Genomic DNA, 5,888 nt, shown 5'->3' with positions numbered 1-5,888 from the left:
TTTTGTAGTACTGATAGTGTCTTGTCACTCATTGTGCTATTCACCATGATTTTGAGCAATTTGCTTGACCTATCTGCACCTCACCTGTTAAAATGTTGTTGTTATTATGTGCCGCCAAGTCAGTTCCAACTCATAAGTGAGCCTATATATGGTTTCCAAGGAGGGACTGGTGAATTTGAACAAACGGCCTTGTAATTCTAACCTATCTTGAAGTCCAGTGCATTATCCCACAGTACCACACCAGGACTTCTACCTGTTAAAATAAGGATGGAAATACTACCTCACAGGGTGTTTCTTAGAGTGCATGTATGAAGTGCTAGTATTTTATAGATTTCAAAGTGCAAGGCCACATCTTACAATTGATTAGATAATAGTGTATCCTTATTTAATCTTAACTCTGGTGACACTGTAGAATAAGCACTGGACTGTCCATTGCAAGGTGGGAGGTTCAAACCCACTAGCTGCTACAAAGAAGAAAGATGAAGCTTTCTGCTTCGGTAAAGATTTACAGTCTCGGAAACTCAATACTGGGTTTGCTATGAGTTAGAATTAACTGGAAGACGGTGGGTTTTATTTTTGTTTTTGTTTTATCTAATGGATGGGAGCTTAGTGAACCACAGGCCCTGAGCAGAGGTTCTATTCTGTAAAATAAGTTTAAACTATAGCCTAATAATTGGTTATTTATTGTATCTCGTTCTTTACTTTATTGTTCTGTTGTGATTTTTATATTTTCAGAAATGTGAGGAATATTTTCTTCATGCTCTGGTCTTTTTAGTTAAGTTTTTCAATATACAGAAAATCAATTAAGGAGAAAAGGGGAACAAACTGTATTTTATGATCATCCTGTTAGTATTTATTGTTGTTGTTGTTCTTATGTGCCATGGAGTCGGTTCCGACTCATAGCGACCCTGCACAGGGTTTCCGAGGCTGTTAATCTTTACGGGAGTAGAACGCCTCATCTTTCTCCTGCGGAACTGCTAGTCGTAGTAAAAATGCTTGAGATATTCTAAAGTTTCTCTTATAATAAAAAAAAAATGATAAAAGAATGATTTGCCTTATCTTCAGAAAACAGAAGATGATGAAAACAAAATCAGCGATAGACCACCAAACACTTAACAAGAGAGTTTATTTTTATTCTAATCAGATATGCTCATTTAAACATTGGGCCTCTGGATAAATGACATGGGAGACTTCACTTAACCTTTTATCATTTTAATCCAGTCTAGATTTAGACTGGGACATTTTTTTTTTTTAACTTTTTATTTTAAAGGTTTAAGAGAATTAATGCAATTCCCTCCATGCAACAAGTTACACCACTTCCTACCTGTGTTCCTATTTCCACTCCACCTTCCTTCCCATCCCTTCTCAACTTTGTTCTTAGGTAAATGTTGCCCTTTTGATCTTAAATGATTGACCATTCTATAGTGAACATACCTTAATGGTGTAGTTGCCCCTGGCTCCCTTATATATCTCTCTACTGATTGGCTGAAAATTGGGCCACAAGGATGAGTTCTCTTCCAGACCTGAAGGGTGGTCAAAAGGCATAGTCTCTGATTTCTCTTGTCTCTTTCTGACCAGTAAACCCAGTATTTTTTTTTTTTCATAAATTTGAGTTTTGTTCCACATTTTCTCCCACTCTATTCAGGATCTTCTAACATGTTCCATTCCAGAGCAGTTTGTGGTGGTAGCCAGGCACCATCTAATTCTTCTGGTCTCAGAGTCATGGTGACTGATGTTCACCTGGTCCACTGGTCCACTGGACTCGTTGATTGCAAGCATCTTCAGTTTTCATCACTCTTGATTCTTCTGCACACGGACAGACCAATAGCTGACCTTAGATGGCCACTCATGAGCTTTTAAGATCTGGACGAGAACAATCTTGAGTGTTCAACTAAAGAGTGGAGTGACTGAGGATTTTCCCTAGTTTACTGGTTCTCAGTCTGGGCATAACCAAGATCCTTTCAGGGAGATTAGCAGTCAAAACTATATTAATCCCAAAATGTAATTTACCTTTGCACTCAAATTCTCTCATGTGTATAGTTAAGTTGCTTAGAGGCCACATGATGTGTGATATTACAACATCACTACTCATCCCATATGGAATGCAGAAGCAGAAATGAGAATCCAGCTGCCTTCTATTAAATCATACAGGAAGATGTTTGAAAAAATGCAAAACATTGCCACTCTGCTTTTTTTATGTTGTTTGGAAAAGATGAAAACATAGTTATTTTTCATAAGCTATGTTTTTAATATTGAATATATTGTTTTAAGATGTGCTGGACTGCAAAGTTGGTTTGAACTGCAAGGTCAGCGGTTCAAGTTCACCAGCTGCTCCTTGAAGACCTTATACAGGGTCTGTATGAGTCGGAACCAACTCGACGGACTTAACAACAACAACAACAACATAAAGATTTCTCAGTTTTAAATTTTAATAAGCTAAATATCAATAGATATAACTCACATAAACAAAAGTTCTTAGGAGTTTCATTTTTGAATGTAAGGTAGCTATAAGATCAAAGAGTTCATCATTTTAGGTCTGGGTTGATATGGAAATCTAGTCTCATTCAGTAGCTTCCTAGTATAGCTTTGAGTATTTTGGCCTGAATCATATTTCCAGATATGATATAATTTTGTCTTTAACCTATGAATTAATCTGGAATCAGACTGATCTCTAGATACAGAATAATCTTTCTGTAATCAAGTGTCTGGTGGCTGTAGAGTAGAAAATCTTTTCCTCAAGCACTGAACAGAAAGATTGTTGTTGTTAATTGCTCGTTGAGTTGGCCCTGAGTCATGTTATATAACAGGACAAAATGTTGCCCTGCCCTCACTGTCTACTTTGAAAAACAAAAATAATACCATTACTCTTTCTTTATGATTCATGGGTGATTATACTGGGGGGTTGATGAAAGTGATGATGATGATGATAAGGATACTTTTCACTTGTTGAGTGCTCACCATGTGCCTGACACATGCACTATTTAATTTGTTTTATTTCTCAGAACTGTCATAAAAGCTAGGTCCTAGTGTTATTCCCACTACTCATCTGTCAGTTTGTCGTCCTGTTGTGGCTTGTGTGTTGTTGTGATTCTGGAAGCTATGGCACTAGTATTTTAAATCCCAGCAAGGTCATCGAGGGTGGACAGGTTTCAGCTGAGCTTCTAGACTAAAATGGACATGGAAGAAGGAGAGGTGAGCTACTTCTGAATGTTTAGACACTGAAAACCCTTTCAATAGCAGCAGAACACTGTCAGATATCGTACCAATAGATGAAAACATTATGAATAATAGCAGAACATTATCAGATATAATGCCATAAGATGAGACCCTCTGGTTGGAAGGGACTTAAAGATAGGGGAAGAGGTGTATCCTGAAAGCAGTTGACTTTAATGACATGAAATGGAGTAAAGCTTTCAGGACCTTCATTTAGTGATGAGGCACAACTCAAAATGAGAGAAAACAGCTGCAAACATCCACTAATGATTGGAACGTGGATTATATGAAGTTTAAACCTAGAAAAAATGGAAATTGTCAAAAATTAAGTGGAATGCGTAAAGTTTGTAGCCTAGGAATTCGTGCACTGAAATGGACTCTTCTTGGCCATTTTCAATTAATCATAGGGTTTACTATGCCAGGGAAGACAGATTGAGGAGGAATGACATCACATTCATGATTAAAAAGAACATTTCATGATCTGTCTTGAAGTACAATGCTGTCTGTTGTAGGATAATATATGCCTACAAGGAAGAACAGTTAATAGCACTGTTATTCAAATTTGTACACCAGTTACTAAAAGCAGTGATGATGGAATTGAAGAATGCTACCAAGGAAGATCGTAAAAGAATTGATGCCTTTGAGTTGTGGTGTTGGAGGAGAATACTGAAAGTGCCATGGACTGCCAAAAGAACCAATAGATCTGTTTTGGAAGAAGTGCAGCCAGAGTGCTCCTTGGAGGCCAGGATGGCTAAGCTTCGTCTCTCCTACTTTGGACATATTGTCTGGAGGAAACAATTGTTGGAGAAGGATGTTATGCTGGGTAAGGTGGAGGGTCAGAGAAAAAGAGGAAGACCCCCAACAAGATGGATCAGCCAGGTGGCATCATTGATGGACTCAAGTGTGGCAGCGGTAGTGAGGTTGGCCCAGGATCGGACATTGTTTCGTTCTGCTGTGCATGGGGTCGCTATGAGTTGGTTCCGACTCGATGGCACCTGACAACAACAACAACAACCAACTTCTTCAGTCTGAAATTGATCAAATAAGCAATCAAGCTGTATTGATAGTTACTGGTGATTGAATGCAAAGGTTAGAAACAAAGAGGATTAGTCAGTAGTTGGAAAATATGGACTTGGAGGTATAAATGGTTCTGGAGACTGCATGATAGAATTTTGCAAGATCAATGACTTATTCATTGTAAACACCTTTTTAAAATAACATAAAAGGCTACTATGCCCATGGACCTCACCAGATGGAATACAGAGGAATCAAATAGATTATATCTGTGGGAAGAGATGGTGGTAAAGTTCAGTATCATCAACAAAAACAAGGTCGGAGGCAGACTGTGGAACAGACCATGAATTGCTCATATGCAAGTTCAGGTTGAAACTGAAAAAACAAGTCCATGAGAGCCAAAATATGACCTTTAATATATCCCACCTGAATCTAGAGACCATATCAAGAACAGATTTGATGCATTAGAACGCTAATAACCAAAGACCAGAAGAGTTGTGGGATGACATCAAGAACATCATACATGAAGAAAGCAAAAGGTTTTTTAAATGACCAAAATGGATGTCAGGAGAGACTCTTTGAAACTTGTTCTTGAGTATTGTTGTTGTTGTTAAGTGCCTTTGAGTCAATTCTGACTCATAGTTACCTTGTTTGCAAGGAGTGGCTGGTGATTTTGAATCGCCAACCTTGTGGTTCAAACAGACCTTACGGTCCAGTGCTTTATCCCACAGTGCCATACCATGTCTCTGTTATTGAGTATAGAGAAGTTAAAGTTTCTGGGAGAAATGAGGAAGTAAAACAACTGAACAGAAAATTTCAGAGGGCAGCTTGAGAAGATAAAGTCAAGTATTATAATGAAATGTGCAAAGACCTGGAGTTGGAAAACCAAAAGGCAAGAACATGCTTAGCATTTCTTAAGCTGAAAAACTGAAGAAAACCACCAAACCTTGCTTGCAGTATTGAATATTGAAAAGTATTGAATGATGCAGAAAGCCTCAAAAGAAGATGGAAGGAATACACAATCCAAAAATATACTGTACTAAAAAGAATAGATCAACATTCAACGTTGTTACTGGAGTTGCTCTGAAGAAGTTGCCAACGCCACGCAGGTTATAACAAAGGAAGGACTTCATTGTGCCGACACATGGCTCAGCGGATTCTTATCCAGAGACTGAGCCCTGTTCATAGGGGAACCCTGCCCATATAGTATTTGGGCCCTTGGGGCATTAAAGAGTCGGGGAAGGGAGGTGTGTTAGGTTGGTATTTGCTACTTCAAACATACAGTGGGGAGGGAGCCAGTGGGTAGGCAAGTAGGCAGTTTATAGAAGCAGAAGCAAGTAAGCACTAACCTTGGGGGCTTTGTTATCTCCTGGAGGTGAGTCTGCACCAGGAGGAGGTTAGCTGTGATAAACAGTAGGGCTGAGGAGGTCTGTTACTCAGTTCCCGGAATGTGGACCCTGCCCTTGGAATGAGATATGTACTCTGGGGGGTGAGGCCCATTCCTGTCTTCACTGGCCTGCCTGTCTCATTGTAAGAGGCAGCATATGATTGAGAAGCAATGGTACTGAAGGAAGAAGTCCAAGTTGCACTGAAGGCATTGGCAAAGAACAAGGATTCAGGAATTGACAGACTACAAATAGAAATGTTTTGTCAAACTGATA

The sequence above is a fragment of the Chrysochloris asiatica genome, unplaced genomic scaffold (assembly GCF_000296735.1).
Source record: "Chrysochloris asiatica unplaced genomic scaffold, ChrAsi1.0 scaffold00100, whole genome shotgun sequence".
Taxonomy (NCBI): Eukaryota; Metazoa; Chordata; class Mammalia; order Afrosoricida; family Chrysochloridae; genus Chrysochloris; species Chrysochloris asiatica.
The sequence above is the reverse complement of the archived record's forward strand: the minus strand, read 5'-3'. Positions refer to the sequence as shown.